A 17,244-nucleotide genomic window follows, 5' to 3' on the forward strand; every position below is an offset into this window, starting at 1 on the left:
ATTCTGGACAGTATCTGTCAGTGTTTGTGGATTGTTACAAAACTATGAAACATTTACATAAAGCAAGCATATTTGTCCCCTCCCATGTTATTAAGAAAAATACAATTATGCAATTAATCGCAATTAAATATTTTAATCAATTGATTTGTCTGATAGCAATAGTTATTGCATATTTTGCATATTTACCTTGTTACCTTTAATAAAAAAAAAAAACCCACATAATCAGCTTCTAGCACGACGTATCTATCAGTAAAAAGGCTCCTTATCGAATCATTTCAGTTTTGAGGTAAGTCTTGAAATTATTTTCTGGTAAAAGTGAAAAACTACTGCCGGTGTGGTTTAAAAGTTTAAACCTTCATTTGTATCCAATGTGATGTTTGGGCCAGACACAATGAGAGAAAAGAAATAATTTGGTACTTTACGTTAAATGATAGAATGTGTTATTCTTTGGGTATCTCCTTTTCACTCATAATATTAAGTAGATATTGTCAATTTTATATAAAATAGCCAAATATCACAAATTTTCCTCAAGGGGGTTTTCAATCTGTACAGCATATGTCCTCTGCCCTTAGATTCTAGTTTCGGATAAGGAAAAAAATTCTCCCCCAAAACCCTTATAATATCAATGGAATGTCGTGTGATCATACAGTTGGTTCAGCAGCTAGAGTTCTGTAGTGTGGGATGAAGGAGTGGGGTGGGAATGTGAAGTGTCTGGGAATCATATAATGTGGGTGATGTAGGAATGCTGTCACCTCTCAGTGTCCAGTTTGCAAAGTCGTTTGGTCAGCTCTGTGTCACTTATGGTAAGACAAAGGAACAGCAGGCCGAACACTGGACATGCGTTTACAGTTATTAACCCAGGAAAGAAAGGCAGAGAGAGAGAGAGAGATAACTGAGCTACCATCCATTTATTGTGATTTATTTCCATTTCAAACTGTATACAAAGGCTTGCGATCTGACAGAAATCTGAGTGAACTACTGTCCACGCTCCACACTCATACAAGTGATAATAGAAAACGAGCCTAACTGAGAATTAAAGGATAGGTTCACCTTGCTTAAGTCTGTCTTAAAGCGCCCATATAATGCTCATTTTCAGGTTCATAATTGTATTTTAAGGTTGTACCAGAATAGGTTTACATGGTATAATTAAAAAAAAAAACACCATATTTTTGTACTGCACAGCTCTCTCTCACTGCTGCCGATCCGCTTTTCACCAGGGGTCTCATTTATAAAACTGTGCATAGGATCCTTACTATAAGTGTGCGTACGCCCAAAAGCCTAAAAGGGAGTATGCCGAAGTAAAAAAAAGTCAGATTTATAAAACCGTGTGTAGGCACACCTGTAAGCAAAGTGTGCGTATGTGGATCCGCCTCTTATCCCACCCTGTACACGCCCATTTTTAAGCATAAATAGTCAATGCAAAGCACCTCGTGAATGCTGATCAGTATGCTAATGACCCTGGCAGTTCTTTCAATCATGACGACTGGCGGAGAAAATAAATAAATAAATACATAAATAAATAAACCTCTCAGACGCTCGGGAATTGCTGCCAATTGAATTATAATTTCGTCCTGTTGTCGCACAGTGTAGGGAAACCGGATCTATGGACTACGTTTATTAATAAAATCTTTCAAAACGGCAGGCATTACGGCACTCGGGGACAGCGTCGATATACCAGACGTATATAAAATTTAACAGAAGTATATATTATATCCAAACAAGCCTTAGTGATGAAGTTGAAGATTATGTATATAATATTTATTTTAAAAAAACACTTAGCTGTCTGACATTTCCCTCTGGAAACAGCCGGTTTCCCCCAGAGTGGCGAGGACCTGTATTTGGACCGGGATGGCACGGTTCCAGAGCGTTGCCCTCTCTACTGGACCCAATTCAGTACATAGATCCAAGAGCTCAGCTTTAGGGAATCTAAATCGGCAAATTAGCCAGTCACCGTCATGGTCCCTGAAGTCTCTTTCTCTCCTGATTCTTCCATTGGGGTTAGTCCTCCTGCAGGGCCAGCAGTGCCATGATGCAGCATTAGGCACATGTTTACAGCAATTTGTGATTGTTAACACCTTGCCAACACAGCAATACAATCTGAAGACGAAATAAAGTGTAATAGGCAAACACTTTTCTTCATGAAGGTTTTGTTAACAGTTTTAAAGTTCGGACTGGACATAAGGGTAAATATTGGACATAAGGGTAAATATTGCGCGAGAGCTTAACGGCTGTATTTCCAGACTTTGACATTTGATGATATATGCACAGTTTTAAAGATATATATTTAGTTATTTACACTGTGTTCTGCCGTTATCTAATGGTAGGGTATTTGATGATATCCTGTATTCCATGAAGTCGGGCCATCTCCTCCTCCTGCGCTCCGTAGCAGACAATGTGACGGCGAGACAGCGCCGATTAAATATTAAGAACAAATTTGTATTCAAAATTTCAGTTTATGGAACGGTTATCACTGAGTAAAAGCGCAAATAACACTGCTGGATTTAATCTTCATGGTTACGTGGATGATATGGAGTGAAAAAATGTGCGAGGCATCAATATTTAGATTTTTTCTATTTACTTTTTGCAGTCTGACTTCAGTTCACCACCTCACCATCTGCGTCGCCAATTCCTATTTTGTCTCCAAAATGTGCGTACGCGTGGGTCAGAGTTTGCGTGGAGGACCGCACATTCTCCCGTCAAGTTTGTTTTTTATAAATCACAACCTTTGCGTGGGAAGTGGCGTACGCACGTTTTCAGCCCCGTTTTGTGCGTACGCCACGTTTTAGCTACAGAGTGAGACCTCTTTTCTTCTTCTTCTTCCGTACTATCTTTGATTGCACTCGCACATGCGCAGTAGCTCAGATGTAGATCATGTCAGTTAGCTAGCTCCATAGACCGTAAAAGAAAGGCTGTTTCTCCAATTTCGGTCAGTTACAAGGCAGGATTAGCTGGGAGGCTTCTTCTAAATGAGGGCGCACATGTAAGTAGTTCTTTTGTAGATTATGGGGAACTTATGTGTGTTGTAGCAGTGCTTTGCCATTGAGAACGAGGTAGCGGTTGTGGTTAGCCAGCTCGTTTCGGCTTGTGATGTAGAAAGCCGTGCAGATTTTGACCAGCTCACCAGGAGACTGAAGGCAGGACACATTCAGAAACCTGTATCTCACTCAAAACAGCATGGATGGATTTTTTTCAAAGTTTGTATGCGTGTGGAAGCACCAGAGACATAAAAGAACACCCCAAATCCCAGAAAGTGATTTTTTTTTTCATAATATGGGCAAGTTTGGGTTGCTATACTCATTCCTCCAGTCCATACAGGTCATCATGAAATCTTTCTCACAACCTTCCAATGTAACGGCTCGATTTTACTCAACTGCGGACACCACGGACACATAGTAGCTCTGTTTATACTCCACTTGGAGGACACTTTCCAAAAGTGGACAGTAGACCGCTACGCTACCACTTGTAGCAGAGTGGCTGTGTGGACATGACGGGACAAGTCCGCGCGGACACAACAAAATGGCTTTGGTGGGCATTCGCAAAGCCTGCGTCGGTCGTCGGACGATCCGGCAAAAACGCAGGTCTGGCTACACCACACATACATTCTAGGATACGGGATAAAACCCTCTGGGTTGTTCGCATTTCTTTAAACTAATCACAATGGTCTTGGGCGGTGCTAAGCTCCGGACGCAGCGATGATGGCTCTGCTAAGTAGTCTCAGGAAACTTGTTTGGGTGGAACATTTGCAACCTGCAAAAGAAAATGCCACATACAATATTAAATTCAGTTAACTGTTCATACAATACAGTAACGTGAGCTATTTAAATTAGCTGGATACATGGTGAAACCTCATTTGCTCTTACCGGTGTATCTCTGTGTGTACTTCGTCCACAGCAATCCCACCAATCGGTCCCAAAACGTCCCAGTTAGAGAGTAATATGCCCTAAACGTATTCTTTGTAAATCTTTACAATCATTCCCCGAAAGAACCAAGCAGCCCTGCCTTGTCGCACGATCCAAATCTTCTTCAAAACTTGCCGTTTTGAGCGTGTAGCTCGCTAGCTCAAAGGCTGTTGTTGTTTCCCGAAGCGAGTTTGAAAACGGCAACACAAACACAGAGAGCGGAAGGTGATGGCAGCACTCCTCCCCACGTACAAATGTCCCACGAAACAAGTTCCCTCCCGACACGATTTTGCGGCATCCTGCGCATAGCACTGTGATTGGTTTAAAGACATACAGACAACCCAGAGCAATTTTTCCACTGATGTGAAGAATAGTGACGCAGCCAGACTGGTTTAGAAGTGTGGCCATTGCTACGCAAGACTCGCATCGCACAAATCGACTGGGTAGCTTCCAAAAGTTATGGTGATTTTAGTATCAAATTCTCTCTTTGTCTTGCTATCCTTGCTTAAAATGTAACTTTGGAAGATACCAACTGACAATTGCCATTGAGTCATCCAGCTCCATGTTGAGCCACAAAAGACTTTCCACAACTCTTTACACAAATGCAGTCGTACTTCCCTTTACACCTGTAAACACATTTTCATGTGTAAAAGTGGTTCCCCTTTAGGTGTTACGTAAAAAGAATTGCCAGTAGTGACAACTCCACAGAGAATTATCTCCAACTCTGCCCTCTCTACAGAGCTTTTAGCCTCTTTCAGCTTTTTGTTTTGGTTTGACTGCCTGCAAATTCCGCTTTTCTCAACTTGTTTTCCAGTAGTAGTAGCAGCAGCAGGAAACCAGGCAGCTGTTTTCAGTGAAAAAGCGTGTACAGTGGTACACTACTTGCTCAGCACTAAACAGCAAACAGACACAGTTAAGAGACCAGCAAACCAAAAACAGCTAAAAGAAGAGTGAATATTGGCCTGACATTAATGCTAATGTTGCTCTGTGTCAGCTGGTTGTGTAAAAGGCAACTGTTTGCTAAAACACACAATAACAATTGTATAAGCTGATAATAGATCAGATGTTGAAGAAGAATTGTATGGTAGTTATTAGTTGAATTTAAATGTTGCCCATTGCTTCCTATTCACAGCTCCTGCATGGAACAGTGACACAAACTGTGTGAATTAAAAAGCACTGTACATGTGACATTATTGTCATCAAACGGTTAATGTTGTTGTTGAGTTACACAGCCAGCAGAAGAGCTAACCAGGAAACGGTTTCCCCCCACAGGCCAGGAAATGCATCATCCTCTGACACACACACTCACACTCACACACACACAGTGCCACGCCCCTCTGCACACACAGTCAGTGATATGACATCCTGCCCAGTTGTATATCTGTGTCACTGCTGACTGCTGTGTCTCCACACCAGGTAAAGTACAGCTCTCTCCTTCCTGTTTTCAGCCCCTTTAAACAGCTTCTAACTGGATCACAGTCCTCTGGCCGCATTCTTTTCATGTGCTGCTTTACTCCGTTAGTCGCACACTTGTTGTTCTGTGGTTTGTGTATGTGTGTGTGTGTGTGTGTGTGTGTGTGGGTTTCAGGTTTGGCACTTCAGATCTCAACATGTGAAAACTGGTTTGCATGCTTGTCAGCTGTGAGTGTGTTGACCTCTCAGCACAGGTAACAGAGAGCAGAATGAATGAATAACATCAGGATTAATAGGAACATATCCATAGCGGTTTGATTGAAGTGCTGTGGTACGTGTTACTTTTTTTACAGCACAGTTTGTATCTTAGCATTTTATGTCTGATGTTGAATGAACAGCTGTCTATCATCAGCATAGTACAAAATAATCAAAAAACTGTCCATTCATATGTCTGCATAAAGTGTTGGGTCAGGTGCAACCATTATACTTCCCAGTGTGTAACACTGACACAATATTTCATTATCAGGAAGTACATAATACTTACGGCCTGTTTAAAAATCTGTGCTAACCATGTCATTTTAACATGAAAATGCAATATAGAAACCAATAGAATAGCTTAAGAAAAATGAATACTAGATTAAATGGATCAAAAGTGAAGAACATTTGATGCTTTAGTATTTCCAGCAGCAGGGCGTTGTATGAGAGATTGAGTCAAAATAAACATGTCAGCCAGTGCAACAGCGTGGCTCATTGATGTGTTTTTAATCGTTTTTGGACAACAATGGAGCTCTATGCACAGAGGAATAAGATATATCAGGCTTTGATACACACACCGTACTTGTTAGTACCATCAACTCATTGGAGGTTTGGGTCTGCACATGGGACTTTTTAACAATTTTTGAACAAGTTAATAGGAAAAATATAGAATAACTATTAGAGATATCCTTTAAATCATGTCTGACAGTGCTTTTACAGGAGGAATAGGGAGAATGACAGGAGTAACTCTACCTCCGGTACAGTAGGCGGCGCTCTGCCAACGCACAACTGGCGTTTCCTCCTGGTTGACCTATGTCAAAATTACACCAATCGGCCTTTTAATGAGTAAAATTTTATAACTTAATGTTTCATTTACACACTCTTGTCCAAGCCCAGTGTTCACGCCAGACGACTGACAACTTTTTTGCCTGATTATAACGTTAGCTGTAACCAGTGTCTGGTGGAATTTTAGGAAGCGAACTGCATGTAAACGCACTGTGAGAGAGACTTTTCCTTTTGAGAGTGTCTCTGAGCTTTGTCACAAAAAGCTGAGTTTCCTGTTCCTGAGTTTCATTAGCTCAGTTTGGCTTCTGTCTGGCAAGAACACGCAATAGTGAGATCTTCTCGGTTTCATAATTCTTTTTCTTCTTTTTATTGCACAATTCTAATTGTCTTAAACGACTTGATTACACTAAAAGCTGCTGGTCACCAAGAAGTTGCCCAATATCTTCCATGTTGAAAGATCATGGCTGCGTACTGAGCTAGACACACTTAACGCTGTCAGGGTTTCATACTGTAAAAGCATGATAGGTATTCAGAAAGAGCCATTCCAGTTATTTGCAAGTGTGCGTGCGTGCGTGCGTGCGTGCGTGCGTAATGCGCGTTTGTGCGTGAAGCATAGTTTAACCACTTTTTTTCTAAAATATTCTGGGTTTTTTTTCTCTCAAAACTGTCCAAATTTTGTCTCAAAATATATAGAGATATTTTTCTCAAATTATCTTGGTTAGAGAAGCTACAGTAGTCAGTTTTCGTGTTTGCTGCAAAGACCAAATAAATCACCTGATTAATGCAACGTTATCACGACGTCTCCCGGCCATTCTTTCACCGCGGAGTTGCCAGAAAGCTGCAACCAGCCACCTGAAGCTAATATGTTTAGCGTCTGTCCCAGCTAACGTTAAGGAGCCGATAATCGGCCGTTGGACAGTCTGGCGAGGTTAGCGACTCGAGTCTGTTCGATGTGTTCCGTGCTGTCATCCGTCCGAGGGGCCGTCGGCCTTCATTTTGGCCGATTTGACATGTATAATCGGCGGGGCGGGCACTGCCGGCAGTCGGACTCAAATGACCCATCTAATTGGCAGAGTGCTAACCCGGAAACGGGGAGCGGAATGAGCGTGACTAGAGTCTCTCAACATCTGACGAAAATCTGTTAAACTGACCTTTGTTGAGCTGAAATGAAGACAGATTCAGCAACTGCATGGCCTATTTCTCGCTTAAAATGTTTTCAGAAACACGTTTCGGTGAACTATTTCAAACGACTTTGAATTTCCAGAGAAACCAGACCCACGTGACGTGTTCATCCAATCAGCTGCCGGTTTTCTTTTCTTGGGCAACAATACAGATTAGCGCCGCCTGCTGTTATGGAGACGTATCACGTCTCGTCTTTTCGGTGTGTTCTGATGCATTTTTTGACCAACTCGGGGAGACTGATCAGTCCAACTGGCTTTCCTGCCCACGGTTGGCCGTCTGGTTGGTGTGTAAGCAGCTCAAGGGTTCGGAGCCGTGAAGCTGGAAACCTAACACTAATCTACAACAAAAGTCTGGGTCTGATATAACGTCATTTATACTGATTTAAGTGTTCTTGGATACACAGTTTGTTGCTAGTGCATGACACGCAGGCTCACATGAGAAAAGTTTTTCTTTTTTTCTTTTCTATGTAGGTGCACTCCCCTAAAAAATCACCCCTGTCGTTGAGAATGATTTATTCTTTCCAAATAGAGCTATTTAGTCTTCTTTCACATCGCAATATATATCACAGGGGGAAATTTCTTTTGCAATGTCAGTTTTTTTTCCCCAATATCGTGCAGCCCTAATCGGGACTGAGAAGTAATAAACAGTTTATCACTTTCAAAGTGACTTCATCAGTGTGACATTATGCTGCTTCTCAAGCAAGAGCATAACATGGTGAGCCTTCATTGTGCTTAAGATGAGAACCTGTAGTCACCTAATTCTGAATTAAAAGATTAGTGGCAGATCAGTTTGTGTAGGGGAGCGATGAAATTATCTGAACATATGAACCAGTTAGCTGAGATGGCATCCAGCCATTTTCATGTAGGTGAATAATGTGTAAGCATGTGTCTTCAGTAGAATTATACTGCAGTGCATGACATCGTTTGACACTTAGGGGATGGCTATGGCTCAGGTGGCTCAATCGGAAGGTCAGTGGTTCGATCCCTGGCCCTGCAATCCCATGTCGAAGTGTCCTTGGGCAAGACACTGAACCCCCAGTTTCTCCCAATGCTGCGGCGCCATCGGAGTGTGAATGTGTGTGAATGTTTATCTGATGAGGAGGTGGGTTCTCGTATGGCAGCCTCTGTAAAAATGTGTGGAAATGGTGAAATGGTTCCTGTACTATGTAAAAGCACATTGAGCAGTCCTAAAAAAGCTCTATGTAAATACAGCTCATTTACATATGTTGGAAATCAGTCAAGATGCTTCCGCTCACAAAACCAAGCTGAGTACTCGCTTTGACATCAGTTTAATCAGCATGAATGTGAGTTACTGATAGTTTTGCAGCAGCTTGTGTGAAAATAATTTTCAGAATACAGTCATACTTTTTACTTTTTTCTCTCTTTCTCTGCCTCTTCCTGTGTGTAAAGACACACTTCCATCTGTTTCTGACTTTTTAAAGTGGGACGATAGACAAAATTCATGTGATTTTGGTGTTCATCCATTAGCTGAGGATAATACTGTATAGCTGTATTAATCTATAAGAGAATGCATTTAGTTCTTGTCAAGACACATGCAAATAGAAAATGTGGTATTGGTCAGATAAGATAAAACTTTGTCTGTTCACACAGAACACTTTCGTGCATCGTCTGCTTCCACAGTCAGCAGATAACATTAAAAACATGTATTAATGAATTGTATTGTCGTAATGAGCGATACAATGAGTAAAGCTCCTATAGCTACCGTGCAGTTAAGACTTCACACCTTAAACCACACACACCAGCCGTGATGTAAGCACTGCACAAAACCAGCCAGTTCTCTTTTTACTCGCGCACATGACCTGACCATAATGTCTGTCACTCCGTTCAGTGACACGTTGTTCACACCTCCTGCAGACCAATGACATAACTAGGAGATGTGTTTGATGATAAGGCCATGTTGTTTGACTAAAGTAAGAAAGCAAGTCCATGTACACAACCTTCTAAAGCTCAAGAGGTGTTTTCCCAAAAGCATTGTAACATGTTAGTTTTTATTAAATCCGGTCATTTAATTGCATCTTAAAGGTTCAGTTTAGCTAACTTTTATGAAAAGAAGTGTAATTTTCTGAACTGTCACACTATATCGTCCAACGAGATCTCACGAGATAAAAATGTGACGAGATAAGGACAGACATATTTATGAAACTTAGGAGCATACGCTTAAGAGCATCACTGCTTGATTTCAGGTCTAATCTGGGCTCAGGGTGAAACCTATGCCTCGAGCAGCAGCTAAAGTGTTCAAAGTTGACTTTTTAAACCTACTTTCACCCAGTAACATCTATCATAAGCACACTGAACGCCCTGTCAACAAACAGGGACATACATGTTCATACTGAATAATTCAAATAATGCTAGAATGGTAATCCTACAAAATAATATATATATATATATATATATATATATATATATATATATATATATATATATATATATATATATATATATATATATATATATATATATATATATATATATATATATATATATATATATATAATGTTACAAAAACGTTTTTGATATGTTGTCTGCAGGTCTTTCTTTTCAGGCTGTCCCAAAACCTTCCACCAATCAGATGGTTAGGACAGCCTGCATATGTTGCCTGGGAGGCAAAACCCAGGGGCTGTGAGTGCTCAGTAATAACTGAAGATGAACTCAACAGCTTGATAGTCAGAGGGCACGGTTTAGAAAGATTTTTAACTTTGGACAGTCAATAATGGAAATTTGAAAAGGTGGAGCTAAAGAGAGAAGAGAAAGTGATGAAAGCAGAAGGAAAGTAGGGAACGTGAACGTAGCGTGAAGCAGTCCAACGAATGTCCCCTTTAAGGAATCACAGTTGGATTCAACTAATTGGTTTTATAGGTCAGTTACGGAGCCACTTGGAACCGGCCTGCAGCTCCATCCCACACTGACTGACAGCTCGGCCGTGGCTGGATAAATGACTCTGACGGGGGAGGGGGAGAGGGGAGGCGTAGTCCTTCTCCTCTCAGGGATTAGTGGAAGCTTCTTGGGACATTTGCATGTGAATGGATCCAGGAGCTGCCTTTAGCCACCAACAGCCCCCCGCGCTCTCACTCTTCTTTTTTTTTTTTTTTTTTTTTTTTGCCTCTCACCCTTTCTCCACTCCCCACACTCCTCCTGATCAGGGAGAACCAGAGAGAGGGAGAGAGATACTGACCGAGACCATCACGGCTGCGGCGGACAAACTTTGCAGAAAGAGGAGTTTAGAAAGCAGAGGCAGTTCTTCTTTTCAGAGAGCCCCCTTCACTTCCAACCAAGGAAGCATACAACTGGCTTTAGTGAATGAGAGAAGGTAGGATTTTGTGTGTGTGTGTGTGTGTGTGTGTGTGTGTCTCTCATCCCCCATGGGAATCGGTGGGGTACGCTCAGTCCCCCTGGGCTAACAATGAAAGCTGACAGGACTGGTCCACTTTGGCGGTCAGGATGGGGGGTGGGAGGGTTGCTAGGCCTCGGCTGGCTTCTTACTAACTGTTAAATCAGAGATCCTAAATGTCAGTCTCAAAAAAAGGCTTGCAAGATTCAGAAAGTGCTAGAAGTGCTGCTTTTGTTGACAAGGTGTTTAAGTTTTGGAAACTCATGTATGCTGTGGTGTATGAATACCAAGCACATTGTCAATGAACTGCTTCGCTCACTTGTCCATATACTACTCTTTGTGTTCCATATGTCACAAAACTGCATATTAGTACACTAATAAAAAAAATCTGTATTTATGCATTATGTATTATATATCTTGATGTTTTTATTCATTTATGTATTTCTAGACGATCTATCACGCGTACCTGCTGTTATTTTCAGACCCTTACGGACTCTTTATGACGGTATTTTCCCTCATATATACTTTCCCCATATATTACATAATAAATACAGTAAGGCTGCAACTAACAATTGTTTTCGTTATTTATTCGTTTGCCGATTTCTTCCTTGATCAATCAAGTAATCATGCGGTCTATAAAACATCAGAAAACTGTGAGAAATGAGCATTACATTTTCTTACAGCCCAAAGTGATGTCATCAGATGTCTGGACCGACCATTCAGTTTACTATCGTGTTCGACCGATTCAGACATTTGCATTCTCACTGGGTCTTTTTTCAAAGATAAATAGAAGTAACCCTTAATTTATATATATATATATAACTTAATTTAGGTCAATACAGACCACAAACTAATATTAAAATAGACAAAATGTGAAGAAACAGAAACAAAACCCAGCAGGTTGTTTAACAACTCTCAATTCTAGATCAGATGAGTTATCTGGTTGCCATATTTTTTTGGGGTCAAAGGTGTTGCACCCTAAAAGACGTCTCTGTACACTCTATTTCTGTTCCTTTTGTCTTTGATCACTATGACGGTTTTGTGTGCTGTCAACTGTGTTGTTTGAGGAAATTAGGATAGTTTTAGTAGTAATCAGAAGTTTTATTGGTCATTGTTTTTATATACAGGGAACAGCGGCGTCCACTGAGCTGCAAAGAAAGCTTTAGTGCATAACCTTTTTTTTTATTATTAATGAACGTCCATTACATTCAAGCCATTGCCAAATGAGTTGCTACAAAGATAATTAAGACTATCAGCTCCACACAACTCTCTCTGGATTTCTCAGGATGACTACTGTAGGTTCAGAAGATTGTGGCGTCTGGTGACTTTCGCGCACAAAAATTTGAGTGAAGTGAAGAGTCCGTGTCCTCCTTGGCTACTAGCAACTGTGTGGAGGAGGGGTGGGGCCGCGTGCGCGATTACGGGAAGGCTTGCGTCATGCGGATGTGTTGTTGTCATTACTTAGAACGGCGGCGTTAAATAGTAAAGTTGAGAGAAGCTTGACTTTATGCATATTTCTCCTGATGCTCGTTTTGATGGACACAGATGCGGCATGTATTAAAATAGTTTCATCCATGCATACCATGTGTAAAAAGAGAGACTACAAACGGAAAAAATATTGTGATCTTAAGAAACAAATGAACTACTACGGCTACGTCACAAAACGACCCGTCGGAGAGTGTGTAAATTACATGATGAACACAATTCACCCACAGAGCTACAGATTTATGAGAGGCCAGAGACTCCCTGCTACTTTGTATCTGTGAAAGCAGCGTAAGCCATGCCGCTCTATACTTGTGGAGGTGTAGATCCATGCTTCATAAATGAATTGTAGTGAGCTTCGGCCAGCTCAGTACTAATTCTGTCTTCTTCAGAGTTTATCCTCATCTCAAACTCTAATTGCTTATCTGTCTTCTGTGAAATGTTCTACCCATTTGGAACTCCACTCAGTTCCAGGTCAAGCTGAATAGGACTTAAAAAGCCCTGAAGAATTCAGTTGGCATAGTTTGGGTTCACACCAAAGCTATCACGGTCTGTCATCGACGATGCTTGAGTAAAGCTGGGCTTGGCCGGGGCACGTCATTGTAGAGTGTCTGACTAAAATGTCTCAGTCTGCTTCAAACAAAGTGCTTCTCAGATTGTCACAACAACTTAAACGCAATCACACCGACAATTTTGCCGTGTCTATATTTTGAAACTTTCTGGCTTTTCTCTGAAGCTCTCTTTTTCATTTCATCACACAGCTACTCCCTCCACTTTTCTCGAGCGGACCACACCTGGGGTATATGTCGGGTGACACATACAAAATAGTTTGTTTCAAACACACATTTAAAACTGAACATGACTAAAAAGGCCTTGGGTAGAGTAGACACCTGAGCTGTCATGGTCCGTCAGTGACAAGACCGGAGTGAGTTTGGCTTGGGCATGTCGTGGTAGGGAGTCAGACCAAAGCCCCGTTCAGACAGCAACCGAATGAAATGATGGGGATCAGAGTATTATCCATGCTCATCCACCATGTTTCTCATCACTCCTGATGGTGTTTCAGCAATGCCATTATGGCTTTAGATCATGCTTTTAAATAGTGATTGTTTCTCTTATCAGAGTGTTGATGGGGATAATACATGAATATTGCAGTCAATGCAAATTTCTCTCTGGTAAAACCATAATCATCCTGCTGATCCCATCCCGGTGTGGTGTGATGAATGATGGCATACCACTGTGCCTTTTTTAAACCATTTGGTAAATGCAAACATTGTGTCAATTGTTTCGAGAGGACAGTCCTTCTCTCAGACCAAATGTTCCAACATGTGATGGCTGATGGCCTCCCCCTTACTTAACCAATTCCAGGTTCAAATTTTAATATTCATGAGAGCATTAACACCTCTAAAGAACACAGCAGGTGAGGCCGTTGCTGCTGGGTTCCTGTAGGTGAACTGCTTCTTTGTCATCATCAGATCTTCGTCATGACATTGTTTAGACAAGTGTTTGGCAGATGACGTTGGGGAAACATCGGGTTAGAACATGTTATATTGTGAGGTTGCAACATTTGCCCCCTCTGCAATCATACTGAATGGAATTTTTCAGTGTAGTTCCATGTGGATCAGTGCAAAAACATTCTAATTCATAACCAATGTTGTTGACACATTTGGGGAAATTGGTTTGCAACTGCAAATGTTAAAGCAACACTATGTAACTTTTCCCGCTTCGGTCCCCCTACAGGTTGTCTCGTTGGAACTACAGCTCGCGCTACCCGCCACTTCGGTCCCCCTACAGGTTGTCTCGTTGGAACTACAGCTGCTGCTGAAAGTTACATAGTGTTTTGTTAAAAGAAACCGCAAGGAAAACTTGGAATATGACTTAAAGCCTTGACACAACAACAAGACGGCCGGCCAAAGTTGGTCTGACAGTGCCCGGTCGCCTTAGTTGTTGAAATGTGTCCCGCACCGTTGGCAATGGTCAGCACCCTAACAGACGTGAGTAAAGGAAGCAAACGATCAAAGTCAAGTGGGCACACACAGAAGGCTCTCCTCATTTTTCATCTGTATGTCATCAGGTCCCTCCCTCAGGTTCTTACTATACTGGAATATTTATTTTCGCGCATTATGTCCATAAGAGGGCAAATGTATGAGACATAACAACTTGAATAGGTATATTTATATCTACAGAAACTTGTCTTTTAATAAAATCTACATATCTACACATTACAAAATAAGCCCTAAAATAATGTCCTATACCGTAAAACTTAATTTAAAGACCGTAACATTAGGCCTCTCTTCCTCTGCAACGTGGTTGGTTCTAGACAAGGGGTTGGCAACCTTTTTATTTAAAAGGTTCTTGTTAATCAGTGGGCCATATCAGCATTTGGCCTGCCATCATCTACCCAGCCGCTCAGGCAGTGTTATTTTTTTCTCTTTGCGCCGCATTCTGTAAAGAAGGCAACGAGTACTAACCAATCAGAGGCAGAGTAGGGCGGGTCTTTGCGGAGATGGGGAACAAATCAATCAAACTACCGTAAATAACAGGCTGTGCTCCTGCCAATGGCTGTGGAAGAGGTCATTATGCATGCGGATGAGAGGGCACTTTTCAAAAAACTCTCTTGCACACTTGTTGCTAGTGTGCCATTGGTTAAGCTACCTTCATGCGTGCCTAAGGCTCCTGACCCCTGTTCTAAACTGAGAACTGAGGCCCCTAGATAGCAAGCTAGCGAGCTAGCTAGCTAGCTAGCTAGCTAGCAAGCCGGCCAGCCACTATAGAGTCAAATTTAACAACTTAATGTTTAATCCACACACACACTTGTCAGAGAATAGGAAAACTAACACCAGAATGAGTGACAAATGTGTTTGGCTAATATTCTGTAACCACTGTAGCAGGAAAGCATGGTGGAATTGGCAAGCAAGCTAACTGGCCAGCTGGTTACAGCGGGCTGCTCGTTTTTTTTGGCAATTAAAAAAGCATGAAAACACTAAAGCAGTATCAAGTACAGAAACAAGACAATCTGGAGCCCTAGTTGACCTTATCATTTCAGGCCCTGTATGTTATTCTTATAATATCCCAAAAATGCATACGTACATACTTGGATTCTTGTATGTAAATTCTAACATAACTACAATATTTAAAAATATTCCTGTGATATTTCTCTCAGCAGTGTTGTACTGTATATCTACCAGTTTTATTCAGAAAGCCTAATGACATGTACAAGTTACATTTTTTGCCTTGTGTGTGTAAAAACTCAGTTTAGGCAAAGTTTTCTTTAGAACAACAGAAACTAAAAAGAAGCATAGCTCTAGATAATAATATTTCCATAATATTTAACTTGGCTTCTTTAAAACACAATTTAGTTCAATTAAATTGCAAACCAAATGGTACAATGAAATCATTGCACTTGTCAGAGAAGGAGGGGGGTATGGTTGGCTGTATTCTCACCTATACGGTTGAACGGTCCTTGACATTACCTGCAATATCACAAACTTCTACATGTTTGTGATAAATCATGTTTTAGTATATGAATCAATATGAGAAGGAAAAGCCAGTCTCCTTCTGTCCCTCTCTTTCTTGCCTTTCTTTTGTATTTCTGCCGCCCTGAGCAAACACTGCCTGGGGTTGATTCTTTCTCCTGTGGTTGGACACACTTTGCTTTTCACATGCATCGCTACTCACCAGTAACTCCATGGGCTACTTTGTCCTCTACATGTCTCTGTGTCTCCACATTTTTTTTTTGTGCTCTTGTCTTTACAGTTACATATTGAGCCACATATTTACTGTTAATTTTATTAGCCAAATATATTGTATCACATCTTTCATTGCATTTAGTGTAACATTATACAGTTTAGGAAATGTAAGCCTACATCACTGAGAGACAAACGAATGAGGAAATGAGTAAAACTGAACTATGATATAATATACTATATTTATAATATTTTAAATTAGATAAACTAACTACTGTGCAACTTGTTTTTTCTTGGTGAGCATTTTGAAGCAACGCCAAAGATTCTTTTGTACCTTAAAATAATGTTTCCAAAATCGTTTCAGTAGTTCATCAACTCATAACGGGTGAGCGGCACTTCTGCATTCGCTTTGCAGCTCTCTATCCGCTATAACCACACATTGCAAGTTTGCCAGATCAGGTAGCGGATCTGTAGTTTGAATGAGACAGCAGTAATGGACAATTCCGCTTCCAACCTGTAGGGGGACCAAAGAGGAAAAGTGCTTTGGTGTTGCTTTAAATATTTACAGAATAAACTAATTGATGCCGCATACCTGGGTAAGAATTAATGGAGGTATGCCTCCGATGAACAGCTCTGTCCCAAAAGCGTCAGTGTTTCTCCAAGTTCATCTCAAAGTGTGTGATACAGGTCCATGTAAACGGACACTCATAAAGTTGGGGGGACTCACAAGAGACACATTAATTCAACAATGGTCCAAATATATGTAGAAGAAGCCAAAGATATTTTGACTTTTAACCCCTAGTGGTCTACAAAAACACTTCCTACATTTCCAATAATACAACCAACTGCATCTTTTTGTTAGACCATCCTTTCGTGGTAAACCTCATTATTAATTCAGCAAATACATTTCCATTTGTGCAAAATTCATATTATTTTTAGTAGTTAAACACTTCCAGCTTTAGTAGAGCGTAACATGTAATGATGCATAAAAAAAAAACCTTGTGTTTTTCTTAGTGCTGTCAAACGATTAAAATATTTAATCGCGATTAATCGCATTAATGTCATAAGTTAATCTCAATTAATCACACATTTTTATCTATTCTAAATGTCCCTTGATTTGTTTTTGTCCCATTATTTTTTTTTCTCATTTTAATGCTCTTATCAACATGGAAAAGTGGATCGGCTTGCTTTGTGCT

The 17,244-nt window shown here is 40.8% G+C and overlaps 1 protein-coding gene across 3 annotated transcripts in view; it reads left to right on the plus strand.

Moving 5' to 3' along the window:
* The window catches only part of septin12 (septin 12), a 93,577-nt gene that overhangs the window by 51,826 nt on the left and 24,507 nt on the right, over positions 1-17,244 (plus strand). Inside the window, exon 1 of one of the 3 annotated variants that reach the window (XM_028599596.1) lies at positions 5,230-5,315. The exons of 1 other annotated variant lie outside the window; for it this stretch is intronic. The gene's annotated coding sequence lies outside the window, so the exon portion shown is untranslated. Of the gene's footprint in view, positions 1-5,229; positions 5,316-5,621; positions 5,644-17,244 lie in introns of those variants that run through there. One more of the 3 variants, XM_028599597.1, reaches the window with a different exon arrangement.

The sequence above is a fragment of the Perca flavescens genome, chromosome 15, assembly GCF_004354835.1.
Source record: "Perca flavescens isolate YP-PL-M2 chromosome 15, PFLA_1.0, whole genome shotgun sequence".
Taxonomy (NCBI): domain Eukaryota; kingdom Metazoa; phylum Chordata; class Actinopteri; order Perciformes; family Percidae; genus Perca; species Perca flavescens.